Source organism: Mastigoproctus giganteus, chromosome 2 (genome assembly GCF_048544385.1).
Source record: "Mastigoproctus giganteus isolate SK-2022 chromosome 2, ASM4854438v1, whole genome shotgun sequence".
NCBI classification, from domain to species: domain Eukaryota; kingdom Metazoa; phylum Arthropoda; class Arachnida; order Uropygi; family Thelyphonidae; genus Mastigoproctus; species Mastigoproctus giganteus.
In genome coordinates, this window is record NC_143576.1 from 231,285,434 (window position 1) to 231,311,863 (window position 26,430).

Below are 26,430 nucleotides of genomic sequence, written 5' to 3' on the forward strand. Positions count from 1 at the left end.
AAATGAATAATATTTAAATTTTCACTTATTTCACTTACCTAGTGATTCTTGAGTGTGACCATCAGATGGGTGAGGACATTTTGGTGAGTACGCTGTAAAATAAGCAAATAGTAATGTTACTTGAAAAACTGGTTAGCGTTGTTTAAAAAAATTATAATTTTTACAGTTAAATATGTAATAAAAATCTTCATATCTAAGATTACACGTGTTGCTGTAAACATTGTCCAGAATAATTAACAGTTCAATTAATACATACTCAAAAATGAATTCGACCGTAAAAAAAGTACATTAATTAACGAAATATTCTACTCTTCGCAGTCTTTGCTCTTTGGCAGTTAATATGCAGCAACTACGTTAAAAATATTCTGGTGGAGCGAGTATCAAGTAGCTGAAAACTTTGACTCCAAGAATGTTGTTTTGAAGCGAAAGGAAAATGTTCTTCATCTAGTAGAGATGTGGTGGTAGGAACCAAATAAAATTTTAAAATTGTTCCCTGTATTTGATGTGATATATTTCATCAATGCCAAATTGATAAACTGCTCTTCATACGTCCGTATGAATTTGCACAAGGTCTTGTATTTATGCTTCTTTATACACTGCCTCATTGTTCCACTTTGTCCACTAATGCTCACTGAAGTAGATCAATGGTAACGTTGCATTTGAAATGTTATAATTCTTTCAGTTTTTGTAGACATTACATTTTTTCACACAACACATAGTATAGATATGTTTAATTATTTGACATGCAATAATGCATTATTTAAAAAATATATATATTAAATGCATAGCTTTGGTGATGCATCCACTATCTTCTTCCCTTACAAGGTCTCAGTCATACCTTCAGTTTAAATTGAGGATAAAATCAAATAAATATTTCCCTTTGCTGGTGTGTTGATTGCACTAGAATAAAGAAAGGACAAAAATTCATAGGACAGAACCAACAAAAAGCTGTTCGCAAATAATTGCATATCGAATTACTATTCTCCTAATGTCCTGCATTTCCTAGTTTTTCTGGATTTTCATAACCAGCCAGAAATACACTTAGAGGTAGAAATTATGTCAAATGAAAAGTTAACTGTTAGAACTGTTAATCTTAAGAAGCAATTAGTATAGCATGTATTTGTAGTAACTTCGTGAAGTCTAATATCTTAAAGCAAGCTTAGCTGTGTAAACACATTTGAAATGAGTAAATATGCATCCACCAAAAATGAGTGTCCTTTTTCTATCACACGATATCCAACCAGTCTGTTTTTCAGGAATATAAATATTGGCTAGGCATGACCTCAAAAAGCACCTGTTCAGCCTACAGAATCCGTCTGATTCATGAGACGTTTCTCATAATGCAGAGATGATAAGGAAAGGATAGAGGAAGAGATAGAGAAATCTCCAGAAACACTGAATATCGCTATATCAAGTAAAGATCGTTGTATTTCATGGCGCCATAAAAATAAATATTCAGTTCTGAGATAAGAAGCATGACAGTGTGCTTCTGTTAATCTAGAAAAACGACATCTGAAAGAAATGAGTTTCTTCTAAACCGTCATGTTTATAGATGATGGACTAAGTATGGTGGGAGAATTACCAGAGGCTGTTTCTCCTCAGGGAACTTGTTACTTCCTGTACAGGTAACGCTCGGAAGTTGAAAAGAGTAAGATTTAGACAGAGGGAGAGAAAGAGAGTTGAACTTTTGAAATACTTACTTTCGGGGCACCAAATCTTGGGACAACAATCGCCTTGTTCTCGTTCTACAATGCAGTCTTCCCCGACAGGTTTTACAAAGGGACATATCCTTAAATAACACATGAGCATGTTGTTGAGGCACGTACAGTTGAGGCATGCCTCGTTTGTTTCTATTTTATCACCATTTTCATAATGTTTCTTTAAGTAGAAGCATCCTGTAAAGAAAAAAAGTAAAAAGGAATAAAAAAAAATTAAGTTTTTAGGACTTCTTTCTCGAAATAGTTATTATGATTTTCTTTAGCTGTTCCATTATTTTATCTACCTCGATGGGAATCATTCGCAAGGTTAATTAATTCAGTGTGATGTCTATAAATTTGACGTACCGTATATTTCGGCTTATAAGTCGACCTCCGAGGCATTAAAAAAATCGTCTGCAATTCTAGGGTAGACTTATACTACGATTATAAATCCTAGACTTGAATTAAAGGCACGTGCTTAGAGTTAAAAGGACTTGATTTATTATCAATATATTTACAGTCTGTTGAAAATATATTTTTATATAAAATTACAGCTTTCTCACTTAAATCCAAGATTTCATTGGTTCCATAACTGTATCATGAACCAAAAATTATTTCTCTTGATTCGGATCACGTATTACAATAAGAAAACATCTATTGTGCTACTACTGTGTGACTCGATTCACGATATTGATCATAACTACTTCGGATGGATGGATCGAGTGAGAAAAGCAAAACTCACAGAAAATTATATGTTATTGTCAGTATAATTATAAACTTACCTCTATCACGATTCCTTTGAGATGGTGTTGACTGCAGGGGAGCTGTAAAATAGAAAGAAAAATAACTTGAATTAAATAAAATCATATATGTATATCTAATCCTATACTGTACATCTAATCCTACACTATATATCTAATCCTAAAGCGAAAATTTTAACATCTTTTAAACGATGATTATGCGTGGTATTTTTAGGCGCTTTACCATATATGCGTAATGTGCCTATTGTCTTCACGGTGTCTGTCCGTCCGCATGTAACAACTCGATTCCAAATGGAAGGATTTTAATGAAATTTTATATTTAGATTTTTTAATTGTTGAGCCATTCAAAATTTCATTAAAATCGGACCAATAAAAATCGGGCAATTATTATTTTTTTTTTAATACATTTCATACAGGCTATCGATATATCGTATATTGTAGCTAAAGCACTGGATACTGTTTGTTGCGATGTGCTGGTTGGAGAAGTGAATGAGAAATGTGGCGGATGCGCAGAAACGAAATTTTCTCGGTTTGCACACAAAATGTGTTCTTTTTTCTCAATTTTATATACCTGAAATGTCCTTACAGATTGGCTGCTTTTATTTCATTAAGAAAATAATTTTTAGGAGAAATAATTTAGTCCTGTTATTACTATTTTATGTTTACGTTAATAACCTGATATATTTGCAAATTTAGAATGCATACTATACCTTTGAAAATTTTGCATATTGCTTTTGCAAACTCTTGAACACTGAAAGTAGCAAATACAGTTAAAAAAAATTAAAATATAAATAGCTTTAAATTATCTAACATGGAATTTCATATTCACCTATCTGCATACGCTGCTCTGAGTCCTTAAATATACGGCAGATGGCAGCACATTACAGTACGTTTTACTGAGGCAATTAGAGAAAGTTAATAAAAACCAAATAGAAGAACTCTCGTATTTATGAAACGTTGACGAACATCCTTACCTAGCAAATGCATAGAGAGAGAGAATTTTAATCCTTAGACTTTCAGATGAACCTAAATTGGAATAAATTTTACACCAGGAAACTCCGAAGTAAATATAAATTTCTGAAATGAAAGATGCACTTTGCGGTTGAATAAATCAATAGTGAGACCCTTTAATTTCAGTACACCAATCAGCGAATGCTACCAGTAGAGAACTGGAGAATTCTCTTTACAATCGATCTTACAATTTTAATCATTCTGCTGACCCATTTAATGAAATTTATGGATGCAAAATAGGGCTCATCGCAACTATTACTTTATGCAATAGAACTTGATTTTTATTGGTTAAACAAATGTTTATCCAAAGTTTATTTTCTTAATTCTTTCCTGCTTACGAATCTTCCTTGGTGGTATAGTGAAAAATATTCCCATCTGTCACGGGGGATGAAGGAGGGGACCATGACACATGGAATATTTCCCACTCTCAAGGGACAACCTTCTTTTCAAATTAATTTTAATGAGTTTTTTTGGTCTCTCAGTCTTCAACACATCCAGAGTATTAAGATTGCCACACGTTTATTAACTTGCGTGTTTCGGATTCCCAGTAAAAGTCCAAACTGAGAAATAACGTGCTCGTTACTGAGGCAGTTACATTGTTCTAAGATGTGCACATTATCATCAGAAAGGAGAGAAACAACGTCATCATAAATAAGCCTAAATTATATCCCAAAGACGATATATATCTTTCTTTTATATCGTATAATTTTCCTTTATACACGAGTATCCTGAGGTTACGTAAAGCTCTTTTGACAATTACTGTGTATTTAATCACTGGGCTAAAACCTTTCAATCCAATGAAATCTCTCTGGATCATAACCATGCATAAAACATAAAAAAAAACACTAATTTATCAATTATAAGAAAAAGCCAGAAAAATCGGAATCATTCTCTCTCTCTTCTATATTTAAATTAGAAGGGATTTTCAGTGGTTCATTAGTTTTTTTTTTTACACTCGCTCGCTCTCTGTCTTTTTTTTTTTTTCGCTAATTGTTAGAAACAGTTCAGATCTAATTAAAATGAAAGCCTTGTAAAATTTTAGCCAGAAGCTAAAGATGAAATTCCGAAATAATAAGCCACAGAAAACAATGGCTTATTATTTCAATACTTCTTCACACGCCATTGATTTAACATTCGGACAATAAAAACAGCTTTATGACTGTCTGATAATGATTTGAAGTAGGCTAATCGTTTTCTGACAAACAATTGGCTATATCCAAAGTGGTAGAACTATAACAAGGAGTAGGATTCCCAGAAAGAGGAAGTTAAGGCAACAGTCTTTAAGAGAGTCTACTATATAATGAAGAAATCCTCTTGCTGCCTTCTTTCAACATCATCCAAGCTTGGTGGCACACGAGAAAGCCTCATTTGGTCATTAGAACATCACGAACATCTCCGACACTATTGACAGATTTTGCCTTACGGACGAAACGGGGTGGGGACATGAGATAAAGATGGCAATTTTTCAACAAACATCTCCTTTCTCTCTGTCCCTCGACTGTTCTGAATGGCATTGACCTTTGACTAAGTATTCCATTGTCAGTCCACAAGTCGCCCTGGGATGGTCGTGGCGCCAACTTGCCGCGACCTCTACCGGCTCAATGTGGCAACGAACTGGTTAAAAGGGGTTATTATTTTAATCCTGGAGTTAGAGTTACCCTGAAGATACCTCTCCAGACATAAGGTATGTGAGGCCCTGTTTGCTGACTCCTTTTCTAATGGGACAGAGAGAGAGAGTGAAAGAAAGAGAGAGAGAGAGAGAGAGAGAGAGAGAGAGATCCTACAAGTGCAAAGGTATACACGAAACTGGAAGTTTATTATGCAGACTAGCGAAAGCTTAGAATTCCGTGACTAACATACCCAAAGAGCCCAAGAAGCTCATACTTGATTTTGAAGGATGGTTTGTCCTTCTGAATAGTTGTGAAGGTATTTTTGTACGAGAGTCAATTTGTCACCACCATTAATAACTCTCCAACGTTGCGCAATCATTACTTGGCAGTTATGGCAGTCTTAAAAGTATTAAGACTGTTAAGAGTATTAATCTTAAGATGTGCGAGAATTATTAAAACATTTTCTCTCTATTTATTTTCTATTTATTTGTTTAACTATTATGGTACTGTTTCCAATATCTGAATCTTGTTATGAAATCGAAAAGATTAGCAAATTTACAATCTTGTTTGGTAATGTGATGTTTAGTAAAATCCTGTTACATCTGACTAATTTATTGTTCGTATACCAGAATTTCGTTTCTTTACTCAGAATTTTTTTTTTCTTTTATGTTTCTAAGTCTCCTTTTCTTCAAATAGTAGACTGCACTGCATTTTGTGTTTATTTTGTTGGCATAATCAGAAATATATTCAAGCACGGTTACTTTCAGCTCCGAAAAAGAAGAAGAAGGAGCACGTGTTTCTCTACTAGGTTCACCACTCGGCTGGGTTACCTGACTCCAGAAAACGTCAAAGCAACTACAAATGTATGTACATTTTCTAGAGCGCTCCTAGTGACAAGCGAGTGAAAAAAAAAAAAAACTAAATTCAGTTAATATCTGCTCTGCCATCTATCAGTAAATATTTCTGTGAATATTTGCTCTAAATGTTGTCAGTGTTAATCTGAATATAATTAATTGGATCATAGTTTAAACTAGAGGATTGAAAAGACTTTTTATAATTGGATTCTTCTATGAAGGTTTAAGACTGAAGCAATTGGCGGCAGGTGTAACTATATATTATCTATATTGCGTGTTTCTTTTGGGATAATACCATTTGCATTAAACGAGATCAGTTTTATTTGTTTATTCGTTTATTTAATTATCTCATTGGCAAACTGAACGATATATATATATATATCAGCTTTTACACAATAGTGAACCTTTTTTGGGACTTCAGTTCCAGGTTCGCTTGGGTGGGGTTTCTTGTGCCACTGGTGAATTTTTGAAATCGTGGTAGGAAGGAGTGGGGTCGGTGTGAAAAGAAACTGCCGCTCTTAATTTGCAGAAATGGATGAGATTTTTGAAATGTATTTAGTGGGCTTTTCTTTGAAATTAAACTGGAACATAGGCCCGACTGTTTGTCTTTGTGGTAACTTTCACTGGCTGATGTCCTCCATGACAATATAGTGATTTCACCACTTCCAATTTCATTGAGACGATCTGGGTTCGAATCCTCTTATAGACTAGAGGAATTTCTAAAGGCCTGTTTAATCGGGAATGTAGTTATCCAGCGAGCTATTCTTATTATTTTAGCCGTACAACATAAAAATCGGCCCAGTGAACATATACACCTTCTATAGAAATAATACACAATGGTGCAATATGGTCTAAGTAACCGGTGAGCCTAAAACCCAACAAGAACAGTACCAGCCGATTTTCATGTTTTTGGATGAAAAATCCTTATATATCTCGGGAGGAGGAGAACCCATACATATTCTTGTTGCTGATTAATTGCAATCCCAAGTGAAAAGAATTTTAAGAAATTCCCGCAGTCATCGAGAGCATTTGAACCCAGCCTTTCCAAAGAGTGACGAGTAGCAAAATTACCACATTAGTACTATGGCCAATCTGTCCTGGTAGGGACTCTTCACGGCAATAACACCCCCCTCCACCAGATGGTATAATTACAATCACAACCAACTTTGATTTTTTTTTACCCGCTTCGCAGGAATAATTAACATTAAAATATTAATTTCTTTTGAGCATTTTTGTGTCCTATCATAAACGAGGGGGGTTAAATTCGAAAACGGTGGGAAAAAAAGCATATATTTTCCCCTCCAAGTTCATTTTTTAAACAAATTTATCTAATTTTAAAAGTTCGCTGTTACGTACGGAGTGTGGAGTACAGCCAGTATGGACCAAATACACCAGTCATGAATAGTACTGAATAAGTTCTGCTTGTAAATGTATACTTTACCCTTTACTCCCACTTCAATGCAGCCCATTGCATCATGCACTGGTGCATTTGCTAGCTGCATTATATTCATACATTTCAAATATATCAAACTGCCTTTGGTTTCCTGGTTAAATGCAGCTGACTGTGCCACATTTTCTGTGATATTTATTCTTAAAGTCTGTCGGAATGCATGCACTTAGATTATATCTCTGAGGAAATCAATAACAGTTCCTGATGTAACTGTTCGTAAGCGTCTCCATTTAGCCTTAATATTTAGGCGTCACGAATCAAAGATGACATCATAAGCGTGATTCATGACACTTAGAACGACATTCATGCTTTCACTAATGTGTCCCTATATTGCACATGACGTGTAATTAGGGCTACAAATTCTGACATTCTGTGTTATAAAGATTCTATATTTCCTTTTTCCGCGTGCAGTTCCTATATTTATTTATATCTACTCAATATTCATGAAAATTGAAGGAAATATATTTGAAAAAACTAATTAAACATTTAACACATTTAATTGTATGTATATGTCAAGCAGTGTCCCGGTAATTGTCGCTGACTCAATTTTTTTTTTTTACCAAAATCAGTATTAATTCTATAAAAATGACAAGTAATTTATAGAAATATGAATTTTATTTTATAATAATATTTCCCAGAAACTTTATATTTAAAGTGGTAAGTAGGGAAATTCATTGTGCATAATGCATTGAATTTTAGTTCGATTTCACACTAAAATTTTAATGAACACTGAACAATGGATTCCAGTCAAATTATAGTTTTCTTGCTTTTGTTTTAGTAAAGTCACTAAAATTTGTTTCGTTGAGTAAGTTCCCCTCAATAAGAACACCAAATAAACCTGAAACAAACTCATATATATATTACCACGTCCCTCTGCTAGAAAGCCTCTTGTGTTCTCTCTCTTTGGGCAGTTACGCCCGCCGTGATTCTCAAGATCCATGTCAAAGTTGATATTGCAGATCTCTCTCTCTCTCTGCAAGGGAACTTCAACCAACTCCCTCCAGAAATGCAAATGTTTAAAACCCACTGTATTAAAACTTTCTAGTGAAAAGAAGCGGTACTTTTTTTTAACTTCTACATTCATTTCACTCCATCCAAGGCATGTGCGAGGTTCAGTGTACACCCGTAATTTGGAGAGTGAGCGATATCCCTCCGCGCACCCCTTAAATTCATCTCTAGGCAACTCATTGCTAACGACCCTAATGCATTGTCAAAATTCCCATGTGAAACTAAAGATCGAAGTCACGATCTGTGGGGGCAAAAAAGAAAAGAATTATTACGAGAAGGTTATGTTACTTGTGTTACCTAGTATCCATCAGTGTTAACCCTCCTCAAGGCAGGCATTTCTGACATTGTTTACCCATCCCTAACTGCCCATAAAACTAACACCTCAAAGTGACGATCTTTCCTCTTTGGAATCTTTCTTCATACCCGCCATTTATGTGCGCTTTAACATCGCTAAGTAACTACGAGGTCATGTAGATTTTCGTAACTGCATTTCTTCCTCTTCTTCTTCTCTCTCACTCTTTCTTTCTCTTTTTTTTTTTTTTTTTTTACTTTTATTTTATTTCGCTCCTGCCAAATTTTAGCCTTTCATACAAGTCACGCTAGTTAGGTATAAGGATGTTTCGGCCATTAGCACTTAGGCAACAGATGGAGCTATTGTTCCCGGATAAACTTTGTGGTCTCCTTCACGTAATCGCCGTGTACAAGCTAACAATGGTTACTTAGCATCGTGCATTCAATGTTTTTCCCTTTTCTTCACCCCTTCACCTACGCCTCCTCCGCATTCTCTTCCCTTTGTCATTATGGATATCCAACTTTTGGTCACACTGAAACTGCAATTGCTTTAGAATTTCTGCAGACCATCGCGTCAATAAATTCTATCCCTCACCCCTTTCCCCACCATTTTTTTCTGTCAATGAGAGATGGGAGGTAGATAATGTTTTCTCGCAGTCATTATCAATATCAATATTATTATTATTATTCATTATGGAAGTTCGGCTGACAGTATTAATCTTAGTAGTCGTATTTCTACGACTCTGTGCTTTGCTAGCATGTCGGATGAGAGATAGAATAAGAAATGTTCTGCACCAGCTCGTGCGAGCATGTTATAATAAGATATTGGATGATTTTCTCAGCTCCTTGTTAAGACAGTCATGCGTGATTAGCAGTTAAGTTAGTAGCAACCCCCGAGTAAATGATTGGTAGTATACCGCTGAGATCAACATTTTATTTCCAAGCCAAAGTTCACTGGAGCATGTGAGAAAAGGGAAGAGGAGGAGTGAAGTCATCTTGACGAAATCTGATTTGCAACTTTTATATTTGTCTATTCACTAGGTGAATCCAATCACGTATTTCTTCCAATGTTTTTAATTATATTTGTACACGTGATGCCTTTTTCGTCTTTTTCCTCTTTGCTTGGTGTCGCATTTGATGCCTTCACTGAAGGAAAAGGCGAATCAAGTTATAAAGTAATAGCAACCCTTACAACAAACTTCTATTTATTTGATTTGTTGCATAGTGCTTGAAGTAGTCAAATGCTTTCATGAACAGCAATAATATAAAAGCGTTATTCGGCATAATTATTTTGAAGAAATTCGGATATGGTTCTCCTTGGGTGAACAGCAACCTTTCTAATTCTTCCCCAGGAATGACAAGAAAGTTAGCAATCCTAATGTGTGCGTTCAACGCATACTCAACTAAGTCTATGAGGCGTCGGTTTATTCTGTCTGTAAATTGCGTGTATTCTATGGTCGATTTTCATGTACGCTAGACGAAAAACCCGAGTTTCAGGGAGAGAAAAAAAACAAAAAACAAAAAAAACATGCAACCCTCGCATGAGATCGACTCTGCCAACGCACATACAAATATACACGCCAGTGTGTATATATGGGCGTTGTGTGTACGTTCGTAGGCCGATTTGCACTTTGTGTGGGTTGAAAAACCCGAGGTTTCACCACCAGTCAGAACCCTACTTGAAATTGGCTAGCTGCAATTCGGATTGATTTGAAATGGCCTTAAAAGAATTTCGCTTTTGCATGCCACAGATGTAGGAGCTACACCTCCCCCCACTTGCAGTTATCAGATCCTGAGACTACACCTGCTGCAGAGGAAACTAATTGATTCTATAACCCCAGGGGCTCACATTTGGTGAGTATGGGCTTGGCACGCCCAGGGTCCTGAGCTGGATATCATCATTCTTCTTTTTCTTGGTGATTCCCTTCTACTTCTCTCTCTCTCTCTCTCTCTCTCTCTCTCTCTCTCTCTCTCTCTCTCTCTCTCTCTCTCTCTCTCTCAGGGTAACTCGGGATTTCTTCTGACTGGTGCAGCATATGGCTAATAATAATAATATTATTATTATTATTACTATAATTAATATCACTCATATGCCACGTAAAATTAATAATATAGTTTATTAAGCTAATCGCCTAATTCCGGCATCTTACCCATACCTGTCATCAGACCAGGCTGCTATCAGACTCTTCTTGCCGATGTTCCCAGAAACTTGAAGTGCATACGTGATTTATGAGGGTATTAACTATAGTAATAATCTTAATGGAAAACAACCACGTAACGTCCTTCCCTAACTATATTAAACTAATTGATATTTAGGATTCATATTTGATTTCTATACTATGCTGTCGAGGGTTGTGCGAAAATTTTGCGAATTAATCCTCCAGTTACTTTACATTCCATCGGTATATGCCAGAGGGATCTCTCATGATAAATGAAAGATCACTGTTATAGACTGCAAGGAGAAGCGGGTCAAGGAGTGATCTCTGGGGCACCGCACCCCATTTTCTGCCCAATAATCATTCCTTACAAAGACTAGGGGTTGTGTCGCTTCTTCGCTTATGCCTCTAACGTCGATTTTTAGGTATTCTCTTGTGTTTTACAAACAGCAATTCTGCTTATTATTATTTTTCTCCCTCTCTTCTTCAACAGATAGCCACTGTAATTTAAAACAAAATCCGTGGAAACTGTCACCATTTTCATGCGTGTGTGTATATACTGTATATATACTATTCACGACGCGTTAGCTTAGCGTGCAAACTTTGCCCTGCAGCCTCACCACATATTAACCTCGAATGACGCTAAATAGAGAGTAATAAAGGTACTCAAGGTCGCGCGCAATCGTGGCGTCCTTGAAAGCTGATGCGTCGATTGATGCGGTGGAGAAAGGCGATTGCGCTGTCTGGCAACACCGTTCGTCGGTGGCCTTCCAGAGTTATGTGCAGACAAAGGATATGTTTAATTCCCCTCAGTAATGAAGACATGCTCCCCGAGGTGTTTACGATTAAACAATATATCGACTTGTGAGGAACTGACGCCACCACATTGGTGTTTATAATGACCGAGGTCACGTCTCTCAGTGACGTCTAACGGTGTGTTTGTGCAGTTAATCTGTCAAGCACAAATATTAATTACATAAGTTCTGGGTATGATTAGTTATGCCGTTATGGATGCGTTAATCCTTTCGTTCGACGTTCATTATCATAAATAACCTGAATCGTGTTATTAGATTAGCTGTCCAAATCTGCATTTATACATAATTAAACAGACCACGAACCATTGCATCCCAGGTTTTCTTTAGCAGCAGGTCGCAAATCCTCAACCTTCGTTATTACCTTCTGAGAGTTGTGTTTAGTATTCTAAATGTTTAATGAGAGCAAGGAAGGAAAATGAAGTTCCATAACACCATACCACGTCCATTAATAATATGTTTACTTTGAAATTATTTTTGTTGTGCTGATAGCAATTTCGCTCTACATCTGATCGAACAGAAGTAATGATGTCCCACTTGTGTGCATCATTACTTCTGCGAAGAATCTCCAACGATGGTACTCAATAAATATTAATACCTTCAAGCGTATACTGGTGTTAAAGAAACATGAATGGGAATTAAGCAGCAGGTCGTGATCGCTATTCTTGAGACCGTGACGATGGCAGCCTTATCCCCTTTTCTGTTCTTTTTTTTCACAAGAAGTAAATAAGAACTGTTTACATGTGTTTGGTAACGCTGAATTCATTGTTAGAGCACCACCAATCTCTTCAAAAAATGAATTAAGACCAATGATCCATGTGGCAGGTACAGCGCACCACACCAACCCAGTTTAAGTGCATTTGCTCTTCTAGATAACCTGAGGATTTCCTTCAGGGCATATAAACACGCAGATCGAAATGAGTCTCGTCGGGGTGATGTTGTACTTTGATTTTCTTCAAAGAAGAATGTCTAGTACATGTACGTCTTTATTAGTACAGTTTCTTCCCAATTCTGAACATGTTGGAATTTATATAGGAACAGTTGGATATCCTGATGTGGATATTCTGATTCCTGTGATACATATCGGAAAAACATTTGTCACTACTGCAAATTTTCTTGTGGTCTTTCTAGGGATTTATTACAATTGGCTATAAGAGAAGTGGAGTTAATATAACTTAATACGTTTTAAGTTGTAGCATACTTCTGGGCCTTCTTCTCCTCTTTATTACTCTGTTATTAAATCCATATTATCATTTTATAAATCGATTTCGCCCAACTGTCGATAAATTTACTTGTACTGGTACTTCACAGCGTTATCGAATTAAAATTCAACTCACTCTACAATAACCCAATTAAACTGCAACCCAATTTGAAATATATCAATATGCAACCACGTTTGCAATAACCTAGTTAATGGAATATTTTCGGTGTGGTAAGAGGATATTTATCAGATTTTTCATGAAAGAGTTAGAGAGAAAGTAAAACGCCAATGAATTAGTTTATCTCTAAATGGCACTGCGATAGAACGATCAGAATATAAGAGCCCTCGCGGTAGTACAGTGGTTATAATCACCGTCCTCCTACAATGGGTGAGAAAGGCCTGAGTTGGAATCCATCCAAAGAGGCCAGGAATTTTTGTGGATCTGTTTCACAATGTAGCTGAGTTAGTCAGTCTCAGATAGGTCTTCGTGATTTTTTCTACTGGAAGTTCGGTCTTTTGTTCGTCCAGCAAACAGAAAAGCCGACAGAAGAATACACGCAATTGTAGACATGTATATAGACGACTCCTCGCTTTAGTTGCTTTGGCGCCACACACCTAACCTAGGTATAGGATTTAAGAGAAGTCGAAGCATGAATGAACAGCAGTTGCAGCTGCTGTTCATTGGCAAGAGTCTAGGAAGTTCGATTGCCATTTGAACAAGAAGCAGGTTTCCTACCCTTGCCTTTTCAAAAAGTAGTGTAGATTTATTAATTAGTTGTTTGCAACTATTTCGAACTTTAATGTAGGAAGAAAATTAAGCTGAAGATTTGAGTAAACATTAATTTCGATATTCTATATTCACATCCTTAACAGCCTCAGACATCTATTTGAAAATCATGGTGTGGATAAAGGACGTAAGTTCATTATTGAATGAGGAATAAAGGATAACCGAAAGAATAGTATCATAATATTTAAACCACTAGCCCAACCAAGAAAAGCAGGAATATAAATTAAGCATTCTTACTTGCTGATTTTGAACCACTCTCCAGTCACTCTCAGCTCAGTGTCAACGACATTGGGCTGAGAGTAACTGAACAGCGGTTCAAATGAAGACGAGATCATCACGATGAGTATTTTGTTTACACGGATTGACAGAATAGGGTAAAGCCCTCGCTGTAGCACAGTGCATATAAGCATTGTCCCTCCCTACAGTGGGCGTACAAGGCCTGTTTCGAATCCCATCAATAACGCAACTCACAAATGAGACTTTAATATCAGTTCATCAGCGTCCTTTTATCTATCATCACTGGAAGAATGTCCACATTCGTAACATTCTTCCATTAATGACGGCTAAGTGATGCTGACGGGCACTGAAGGCCATTGATGAATTCCAAGAAGCCTTTGAATCTCGCCAAGATGATGCCTAGATGTTTTGAGCTTTCCCTATTAATGCCAAGAAGGCTCATGATCCTCATGCTATACTCCCACTTTTGTTTAAAATCTGTACTATAGACTTAACATTCACAATTCGACTCACAACTCACCGGACTAACTTTTCATCTCCCTTATTTATTATCCCTTCTATCTGTGTTCTTTAGAATAACTCCTTCGCATGTATTTCCTGATAATCTACAGAAATTGAAGCCCAAAGTTAACAGTTATTTTCTCTCTTATCAATCTTCAACCCATACATGGTGTAAGAATGCTATAGGTTCCATCAGTTTGACCTATTCATGTAAACGAAATCAAAGTTTGGAGGAAAACATAAAACCGTTATGCTCGTGTAAACGCATTCGCTTTTTTTAGTGCTTTTTCATGCATATCTACAAAGATTATATTCATCAGTATCACGAATCAGTTCTCAGTGTTGTGATACAGTCTTATTAGTTACAGGTATGTTTGAATATTTATTGCCAAATGTGTCTTTGCATTGTAAAATTGGTTGGATGGAAGATTATATTTCAAAATAAATGCAAATTCTTACGCAGAAAAACCGGAATGTTGCGCACTGCATTAATTCCGTACGGTCACAGTGAAACTGCCTTCTGTCATTATCTAAAACTATCTGACTCCATATTCAATGTCGTCATGTGCTCTGGTGCCACAGTTCACCAATGGACAGCGCGATAAATAGATAACCCTGTATGTATTGATTCTACTGTATTGTGTTTTATGAGTAATCTCTTTGTTTAAAGCATAATTTTATTTTGTATTCTTTACATAGTAGTTGTAAGTAGTATATTATTTATCTTTATCAAGAGAGAGAGAGAGAGAGACGAGTGGATGCAAAAGTTACGTCTTAATTCGTAATTGGGATTTTCCGTGTTTTCCTTCCTTATTCCATTAAGCATAATATCTTCCCACACATAAGCTATTATCCCTTTGTGAAAAACAATCTTCATCTAAAACACATTTTGCTTTTGTGCAAGTCTCTCGTTAGTTGAGTATACAGCTATTAAGAATAATGAGATGGGAACGAATTGCCAAGTAACTGTACAGTACAAGATTATGAACAACCTTTATGTGAAGAGGTTCTGGAAATGATTAAGTGCGAAAGCTGTATATGCATTCTACAGTTTTAGCTCTATCCTAACTCGTTTGGATAGAGCTAAAACTGTAGGCGTTTGTTAATGAGCACTTTAGTTTTATTGTGACAAATTTTTCCATTTTTTTTTTTTTTTTTCTATAAACGTGTAGCAAAATTCCTTAAGTGTGACGAATTGGAATTCTCTCCCAAAGAAATTCCCATCTAGCATTTAATAAACAAAGAAGGGTACAGTACTTTCCGGTTTATGCAGTCTATTATTGAAAGATGGGGGTCGTCCGTGCGGCGAAAACACTCTCATGAAACAGTATTATTCTTTAAATAATAAGCATAATTAAACAAAATCATTCTTTACAACCATTTATGCTCACCGGAAAACTTGAAAGTGTGATTTAATGCCATCTCTTTTTAGGCGTGTTAGCATATATTGTATGCGTAAAGCTCCTAAATGTCTTCGCCATTTCTGTCTGTTTGCCCGTCCGCATGAAATGACTCGACTTACAGCGTATGGAATTTCATCAAGTTTTATATTTGGCTCTTTTAGAAAGATAATCAGTTTACTAAATACATAAATCATGACATTGCTATTTGCTTATTATATTAATCGCAACTGTAACGTTATATACGTGTTATATTTTGCTATTAAAATCCAGGAAGAAATCAATAAACTGTATTATGAAAGCATTGACAGTTGATTTTTTTAATTTATTAAGTCACAGAGCTTGAAATAGGTGTTGCATATCACTCACTGTTGATTATAAAGTACGGTATTACAAAACGTTGAGTGAATATTGTGGTTTATGTGCAATGAAGTGAAAACAGTTACTTTTATATATGATTACTTGATCATATAAATTTATTTTATTATTATTTATTTTTTTATTTTTCTAAAAAATAATTTTTAAACGAGCTCAAAACGTTCTCTCCGTAATAATAATAATAATAATAAATTATATAATTTATTTACATATATATAAATAAATTATATTTATATATATTTTTCTCAACTTTTAACTCAAAGACCACGAAAAGCATGCGATTCTGTCTTCCAAGTTGACTCCATAATTATTTTTATGCACACATACAGGGCCTCAAAACAAAGCTTCCGCATTGTTCCAATAAGGACTGAAAGGATAATTTGAATAAATTCGCTAAATAAAGATGGTAATTTCAATTGAAAAAGGGAACAAAACTATTTTGTTTACAGGAAGGTAAATAAGCATTAAAAAATCCCTTCCAGAATTCATTCCCAAGCAGTGCTGCAACCGACAGAGTTGTGCATTGTATTCTTTGTATACGTACGTACTATTGTGGGTTCACTTATGTCAGCTGAATACTAATTATCCATCAGATAACGTGGTAAACTCTGCTAGTAGTAGTCAAAATAACAGGTGCAAACAGGCGCACTCGGTTGTCACGAAACAAATGATGCACGCTACAGAAGGAATGTAGACTTCTGAGAATAGCACGAGAGCAGGTGGGTGAAGTGAAACGTCATAACATAAAAACTTTAAACGCGCGAAAACGAATTATTGTTAATTCCTGATGAATTAATAGACCATTTTAAAAGACATTTAATATGGACGTTTTTTTGATCTGATGAATAATATTTTCATTTCTCAGTGTGGTAGATAATAAATATGTCATGAAAAAAATATCCTGTTTATTCTCTAGATGGCCAAAGAGAGAGAAAGGGGTTTAAGGACAGCGGGATTTATACTCCACCCACTGGACCACAGACGGCCTTTGATCCAGTAGTTAGCGTGCACATCCACAAAGAAAGTAAGGCAAACAATTATCAGCATTCTTAACAACATCAGAATGGATCGAAGTCCATCCTGATATTGGACCGAATAGATCAAGCCTTGCAATTTGGATGTTCTTTAGATATGAATATCTAAAATGTTCGATTCATGCAGCATTCCTCTTTTTATCTGAAAAAAAAAACAAAAAACAGAACTAATTTTTACATATTGATGCCGAAATTGGATAGATTTAGGGGATATAGAACATACCTCCTTCCATGCCCTTGATTAAAAATCGGAAAAACAAATGATTTATTCGTTAATAGTTTTATTACTGGAATTGTGTGTGTTGTCCGAGCAAAGGTAAGGATGCCATCAACATTTAGATTACTGAATCCATTCAAATTTGCAGGACTGAAGCCTTTCTTGGTAATAATATCCTTCCTCCCCCTACGCTAACCTTGTTGTTACCAGTGCCCTTTTCAACAAATTTACATCCTCCTTTTTTTTCCACATTTTTAAAAGAAAAGATCTTTTAAAAATGTGAAACATTTTTAAAAGATCCTATATGAATTTTTCCTATATGATCCTATATGATGTTTTTCCTATATGAATGTTGGGAGTAATTTATTTCTGGATAGTTTGAGAGCATCCACAAATACAATACCAATCATCGGAAAATTTAGACCTGTACGGGCTTTCTCCTTTCCTTTACTATTCCCATTTTCTTTTCTTTTCTTTTTGTCTTAGACTGGAAAACTATACTTCTTTCAAAGTAATGTTATTTTTTTTTCGTAGAATTAAGTAGTATATGTTAGGATTCTCTTTCTAACCGAACTTTGACCCATGAAAAAGAGATTGAGGTTAAACAGATGTTCGCCATTACAGTTAAGGCCAGTTTCTTGTTTCTGAGGGGAAAATGTATAAATTATTCCTACAGTTATCGACCGAATTCGTTATTTATCCGTAAGTTCACAAAGAAGATGAGACAGTAGGGAAAGTAAATTTCGGTGGGTTCTCTGATGGGTGAAGGTAAGTGGGCCACAGACCACTGAGGAGATAGCTTGAAAGATCTCATTATCATATTTTATTAAAGCAAGGAACCGATCGCCTTTGGTTGTGATAACACTTAGACTCTCATAATGTGGTCTTTTGGAAATGATTCTCGACTCTTGGTAATAGTTCTTGTCCCTTCAAATTGTTTCTAAATGTCGACTCCACTTTTCTTGATAAATTCTGCCATTTTGCGACAAAAAATCATGGGTCCGACTAAATCATCCAGGGTTAAAAGACGGTTCCTGCCATCAAAATGGATCTCAAACCCTGTTGCTAGACGAAAGGGCCTAACAAAATCTAAGCGATGATGGGTTGTTATTTGTAGATAAATCTTGAGAATTAGTTCTGTTACGAAGTAATAATCCCAAAAATGGCGTGTATGACAATTTCGATTGAATATTAGAAATCTGTATGCCGAATTACATATAGTAACTTATTTTAATCTTCTAATTTATTTTTTTAAATAAATTAGAAATTTAGATATATTTTTTAAAATATCTAAAAACGAAGTGCTATCTTAATTTTGTTCACTGGTGTAGCTAGCCTCATCTTTCTCTTCTGTTTCCCCACCTTCAGAAACATCCGTTTCCTTCTGTTAATAACTGCATATTTAAGCATTATAGTTGAAATATGTAAAATATCATCTATTAACTACATCCGTCAGCATGGACTCAGCATTCTGCGTTTTACTTACGGTCAAATCACTGTGTACAAGTTACCTTAATCGTCTACTGCCTTGACCTCCCTCTCTCGTGTTCTAAAAGACTATTACGGTACATGGCAGAGTGAGTGATCACACAGCCCCAACAATTACATGTTTTTCTCTCCATAGAAATTATCACTACATTTAAGAGATAGTACGATAAGGAAAAGTGCTTACTCTCTGTTTAAAGCTTAAATGTCTCTTTGATAAACGATGACTGATTGGCCAGATGCCAAGTCATCCGTTTCACCTGTGGACAGTGAATTATTTGTTGAACGTACTTTGGGAAAGTTTGAAAAGGTTATTTGCATCATGCTTGCAGAGGAACCAAACTTCTTTCGTGAAAAAATTCAATTTTTAATAAAGAAAGACATCTGCTTGCTGCAACCAGTACATTATGATATTTCCAAAAAGAAATTCTAGAATTTCTAGTTTAGGAATTGTAGCAAATTTCTAGTTTAGAAATTGTAGCAAATTTCCAGTTTAGAAATTGTAGCAAATGTCTAGTTTAGATTAGAAATTCTAGCAGATTTGTAGTTTATAAATTCTAGCAGATTTGTAGTTTCGAAATTCTAACAAATGTTTAGTAAATTTCTAGTTTAGCAATTCTAGCAAATTTCTAGTAAATTTCTAGTTTAGCAATTCTAGCAAATTTGTGGTTTAGATTATAAATTCTAGCAAATTTGTGGTTTAGATTATAAATTCTAGCAAATTTGTGGTTTAGATTATAAATTCTAGCAAATTTGTGGTTTAGATTATAAATTCTAGCAAATTTGTGGTTTAGATTATAAATTTTAGCAGATGTCTAGTTTAGAAATTCTAGCAGATTTCTAGTTTAGAAATTCTAGCAGATTTCTAGTTTAGAAATTCTAGCAAATTTCTAGTTTAGATTAGAAATTCTAGCAGATTTCTAGTTTAGAAATTCTAGCAAATTTCTAGTTTAGATTAGAAATTCTAACAAATTTCTAAGATTAGATTAGATTTTCTAGCAGATTTCTAGTTTAGAAATTCTAGCAAATCTCTAGTTTAGAAATTCTAGCCAAAAGTAATTACCACAGATATCTGGTGTTTTTTTTTGTTTTTTTTTACCTTAATAAAAAATAAAGAAATACAGTGATACCACCGGCCAGAAGTATAAATGCCAGAGTGAATGGACGCATATCAGAATTAGGTATCTGTAAAAATGAATCTAGTTGTGAAATTAGGATGAATGATAGGTATCACTCATTGTCTTCCCAATGTTTCACGAAGAATTGTCTTTTAATCAAAATTAAAAAAAAAGAGCAGTACAGGTGATTTTGCTCGAATTTCATTGCTTATTCTTCCCATGGGTAACCGCTGAACATAGATAGTTTCCTAAACAAGTGGCAACGACAAACTTAGTACAACACGGAAGTTTAAATGATGGGTGTCTGTAACCATCCATAAGAGTTTCGATCTTTTATGCTTCCTCTGGAACGCACGACGTGTGCCGCAAAGCGGTCTTACGTCATACTAAGCTGATGTTTATCTTAATTTGTGTCCCTCTGCGCTCTCCTCCTGAAGGCACGTAATTTAGAAAACGCAAGACTGCATGTCTTAACCAGTTGTACGAAACTCTGCAATAACATATGGCTTTGGTAGTGGTCTTTCGATTGCCATGGCCCACTAGAATTAGGAAAGTCTGAAAGACCGTGTCAGTTGTCTGGTGAAGCGCTCTGGAATAATCCTGAATGTCAGTTTCAATACTGCACGAAGGAGGCTCTTCGATTCATGCTGCTCTATGATGCTATTACATAGAGAAATGGTTATCCCCAGGGAACAAATTGATGAATTGCTGTGCAGGTAGTTTAATTTTTATCTGTTTTAATTTATAGTGTACTTACTGTAATACTATCCTCTGTTTGATCGCATCCACAATTTTTCAAGATAATCTAAGTTAGTTTAATTGCATATTTTAAATACCTATATGATTAAAAATATTAGAACACACACACAGGTAATTGCAAAACCTAATGCATAGTAGGGCCACCTTTGGCCTGCATTATACCTCAATCCCCCCTCTACATACTTTCTACCAGTTTCCGGTAGGTGTCGACCAAAATTCACTTCTGTTCCTCATGCAGAGCAGGAGCAGGAAACCGGTTCGAAAACAATATCCGTTTGACCACAGCCTAATTTGGCGCTCAAATTCGTTCCACAGGTAGGCTCAGTGGAGTTGAAGACCGGGCTCTGAGATCCGAAGTGTCCAACCTTTTGACATTTTTGTCCACAAACCAATCTTGTGTGACTTTTATGGCATGGAGCTTTGCTACATTGATACAGGTCCTTTTCCGTAGTACCACAGTGTAAGTAGCGCATAACTGTCTAATCATCCCATTAGGTCATAGACTTAAAGGGTTCAAGCACTGCCATTACGGACCAGTCCGAACCAACTGAAACAGCCCCATGTTATTATATCGTCTCCATAATCATGGTTGAGATAATAGAACCCGACAGGAAGCTCTCTCTCTCTCTCTCTGGGAAATCTTTACGTCCGAACAAGCCCATCGAAATGAAACATTATGTATCAAGATTCGTCATTCGACAGCACTGCTGTAGGGTCCATGGATGTCTTAACACTGTTTAGTAATTTATGACTGTGATATTGAATTTATGCACACCTACCCTACCATTAAATTCAAAGCTATGCAGCTCTCTACGGATGGCTCACGTACCAATGGTTGTTACTGTGCCTTTTAACTGTTTCCTCATACACGTACATACATTTTCTGAAGACGTCATGAGTGAGGCATGAACTTATGAGATTGTCCAGACCTTTTTTTTTTTTAGGTCCTTTGATCTCTCATTTTTGAACATCGTTGGCTATAATGGATTTTAGGAAGTTCAGATGAGTGCAATTGTGCGGCACAGGAAGGTTACTTTTGCTTCTTCTAACGTACTACTGCACAGGCAGGTCTACGAAGTTTATATTGATTGGCGCAGACTTCTGGCACAGTATTCGTGGAGAGGTTGTTCAAATAATTTTTCATAAAGTGCACCTTTTTCATATTCCATAAAGTAGTGCAGTTTATCTCTTTTGTAAAGCGTGAAAACCATTAGAAATTTCAATTGGTCCTATTGATGAATTTGATGAACAACGCCCATATAAAGCTGGTCTGCTTACAAGTGAAAATAGAGGCTTAATTACTAGTACAGTAGTTAAGATTTTTCCTCTTGATAATAAATTGTATCCCAAAGTGTTTTTTTTTTCTTCTTTGTAAACAACTCTTACTTAGCATCGATGCCGGTAATAAATAATGGCCTTCTCTCGCATGATCCAGAGACGGTGTTGTGTCCGTAACTTTCACGCCTCCATGCTATCAGCTCAACAGTAATCACAAATAATTAATCAAGTTTCTTTCCGCGTAGGCAAACGTGCGCTACAAGACAATGTCTTTCAAAGAAGCACCTTTTCAGTAGAAGAAGAAGAAGAAGCGGAGTTCCAAGAGAAACTCTTGTGTTTCATTTTTATAGTTTATTTGTTTATCGTGTTTCTTCCAGTGTACATCAGCAAGTTCTGCAGAAACTTACGCTTTAACTTGCGTTCCGAATGAAGTTGGCATATTTACGCCCTCTGTATTCCTGTTATAAATGACTCCACTGCTCGATATGTTTGTGAAGGCTACAATTGTTCTCAGAATTACACTAAAATAACAAAACTTGCTGGGATAATAAGAGTTTAGAACATCCTAATAATACGTACTCCCTGCATTGTATTAGATTCACGCTCATGGTAAACTAAAAGCACACCAGAACCTGACCCGCATTGTTTGTACCTGCAATCCTCAAGAATCAAGAAAGAAAGAAAGAAATAACATATTAAGAAAATTTGAATTAAATATTTGAAAAGACCGGTTGGTCTTTTCCAGCCGGTGTTGGACGATGATGGCTGTATCCCTGCCGCGAGTTCCAGTCCTTAGAGAATTATATGATAATCTCAGATATTGGCGCGTTTATAAATAGATAAAATGAGGTTGAGAATATTGTAATTCAATTTACCCAAACTAATTTTCAAATTAATATCTAAGTAATTAAATTTCTAGTTAGTTAATTTATAAATTTGGGTACAAAAATATCAAATTCGGCCCTGATGTGGGAGTATATTGGGTAGACGAGTATGTATAATCAAAGCGGGAGGACTTGATTGGCACGCATCAGAGCCCAGCAGTAACGACAGCATGTCTAAACATTTTCAAAAATCCTAGTGTGGTTAAGATGGTAATCTCCTTTTTGAGGATAATTGTTGGAAAACAGGCACTTTAACAGGCACCTTAAGAAGGAACCCAACGATTTGTTGTCAGTAATAATGACCTGCTGTCATATTTGTAAAATAGTTTGCTATACTTGAATTTTGTTGTTTTTGATAAATCTATAAATAATTTGTACCATATATGATGGTGAAGCTTTTTTTTAACTACGCACTATGGATACCATTCTATAATTACGATAACATGACAACTTTTGACATTTCCAATATCGTAGCTTTATAATTATCAGAATTCTTCTTTTCACAATTGGAATTTCTAAAGTCTGTAATTTAAAAATAGCACTGCGAAATGTTTTGCAGATGTTAAGCGATTGAGGATATTTGCTGTTTTACAAGAAATAAGCCCATAGTCTTTGCACTAGATTACAAGTTCCAGATTACTAATTATTATTCAGTAAGAACTTTAAAATATCCTGCTTCGCACGGATTGATAATTCGGATTATAATAATCAAAATAAGTGTAAGTGGTAATTATTTATAGTAATTACCATATTTTACCTATGTGATACAGCGCTGGATCACATAGGTAAAATATGTGATCCTTTGCTACTGATCGAGACAAAAAAAACTATGAAAGTTATGATTCAAAAAGTTATGAATTTTATTTTATTTTGACATAATTTATACATAACAGAGCATACGCTCCAATGACAATGTATATTTACATAAGATTAATATTTAGTATTAAATATTAATCGGATCCAGATTTAATTTTTCCGGTAGAAGTACACCGCTAACATGGAGTTATTTTTATCATAATTAGTGCGGAAGTTTATCAAGAATAATATGGAAACTCTTAAAGTTCCTAAAGGGAATCACGTAAGATACACCAGAGAAAACCGGGTTTTAGATTTATATTAAATCATTAATATAAACGTTGAAAAGTAATGGCCCCAGGGTAGACCCTTGAGGATCACCATTCATTAACAAAAATGTAATAGAAACGAATCCATTTAAAATAAAAAAAATGGTACGTTCTGTGAGATATGTAATGTTTTAACCAGCTAAGAACCGTTTCTTAAGAACCGTCTCTCGAGTGTCATGTAATTCTAGTTTGGTTAACAGTCTGCCCTGGATAAAAATAAAACCACTTGTGCGATCAGTGTGGATTACATCTACTTGATGGCCCTCATTCATTCTCGTAGTCGTATGGTGCCAAAATTGGAATAAATTAGCGATCAGGGGACCCTCAGGGCGAAAGCCGTGGAGAAGAGGAGAAAGAAATTTGTTAAAATATGGCATGATACTATTAACAAGTGAATCGAAAATTTTGGCTATAGAGTTTAACAGTGCAGCTGGTCTGTAATTTTGAACTAGTAATTTGCATTCTTTTTTTTTCTTTTTTTTCTTTTTTTTTTTTTTTTTTGTGAAGAGGCAAAATGTATTCCTACCTTAACCAACACTGGTTGCTTAACAAATTGCTGGGATATTTCTGTTACTTCTTCTGGTTTGATAATTATTGTTCGCCCTTATTGACAAAAGACTTAAGGATTATATCTGGAGGATTTTAATATCCGTACACAAGATACTGAAAGAAGCATATTTAGAGTGTTGGAGTTTGAATTGAATAACTTCAGCATTTACATGCAAAACGTGAGCGAGGTAATTTTTGATATCGTTCTCAGAAACTGGGAATTTAAGTCGTGAGATAAAAATTCATTTTTTTTTTCTTAGGAATCACCTCACGTCATAATTTACCTTATCAGTCATAATTTACCTTATCAGATCGATTTCCGTTTGCATTTCGAGTAATATAGTTCCTAACAGTACATTCTGTGACTATCGGGCACAAGTTGTGACTCTGCCACAGGCACATAATTTATCGTACCACCATTAATGGGCACATGTAAAAGTTAAGCATTTCAAAAAGTTATGAAAGTTCAGCTTTAACGTCATATTTTATTAAAGTGTTGAATAGTATTTTATTAATGTATAACTTCCCTGTAGTGTACTAAAATTGCCTTGGGCTAAAAGTTTTATTTTCATTCCACCTACAGAAATACCAATAAAGAGCTGGCCATTTTAAAAACGAGGGCTTTGCAGGTTGAGGCCAACAAAATGAATTTTTTTTCCCTGTGTCTTGTTGATGCTTATGACCAAACTTAAGCAAACGGGGAACTCGAATTGTTTAAATTGAAATGACAAGTCCAGAGGAAATTAATGGAATGGAATGAACTGAATGCATACATACTAAATTGCTGGATGGCCAGTCATGATAGTTGCTTAAATGATGTGTGGTCACTGGCGCATCATTCTATGATGCAGGTGATACATCTGGGCCCTAAAATCCGTGGGGCCAAAAAGATAAGAGAAAATTTAGAAAGTTACATAAAATGAATAAATTATATTGCACCAGAGCCCATGGTCGTAATGTCACTCCACTGCACATGCCATGAGCTTCTTGACAGCACAGCTAATCGTGTTTCTACGGAGCCATGATGAGATTAGATTCCTATGAAACATAATAGAAGCACCAATCTTGAAATGAAAATTATGACGAGGCACACCTGGTAGCTCCACGGATTTGAGAAATTCTGTTCTGTTGGGTAGATGAACACCTTAATGGTGTTTGGTTCGGCGTCTACAGACATATAATATTGTACAGTACAAAGGAATTCAGAAAGCTCCGTATCGACAGCATTATTTTTGGTGAAGGATGGCTCTCGTGATTTGTAAAAGTTGGTGGACTCTTGCCTTGTTACTTCCCCTGAAAAGATTGCAGGTTTTATAACCTTGTCAAATTTAAGGGTAACTTGAAGACTGAATGAGCTTGTCTTCTTCGTGTTAGCAGTGGGGTAACAATATCTAATGACGATGTCACTAAAAGGATATCGCTTTTCAATCAATCTTTTTCAAAGAACATTGATTTTAAACTTTCTTTTATTTACCTTACAAATTTACGGTCATTAATCGGAGAGGGTTTCGATCTAAACTGTCCCGCTGAAACATCTAATGTGAATGATGAATCGAATTAAAGATTTCTTTCTTCATTGCGTCAACTTTCTTTAGCCAGCGTTATAAATGAAATATCGCAAGTTTTCAGAATAAAATCAATATTTTAAAGATATAATAATGCCATATTAGATTTATTCCCATATTATATTATTTCTGTGTAAAACGGAATATTAATCTGTGATACAAGTAAACAACCAGCTAAAAAATTACAACTTTGAAAAGTAGAAACTCCCTCGAGTTAATCAAAAAATTTCCTTAAAAGTGAACACTTTAACGTCTTTATCTTT

The 26,430-nt window shown here is 35.4% G+C and overlaps 1 long non-coding RNA gene across 2 annotated transcripts in view; it reads right to left on the reverse strand.

Annotated features, from left to right (window-relative positions):
* Positions 1-2,478: 2,478 nt before the first annotated feature.
* LOC150090238 (uncharacterized) overlaps positions 2,479-26,430 on the reverse strand; it is a 71,248-nt gene continuing 47,296 nt past the window's right edge. For both annotated transcript variants that reach the window (XR_016546700.1, XR_016546701.1), the window contains exon 3: positions 2,479-2,521. This is a non-coding gene — a long non-coding RNA (uncharacterized LOC150090238). The remainder of the gene's footprint in view (positions 2,522-26,430) is intronic.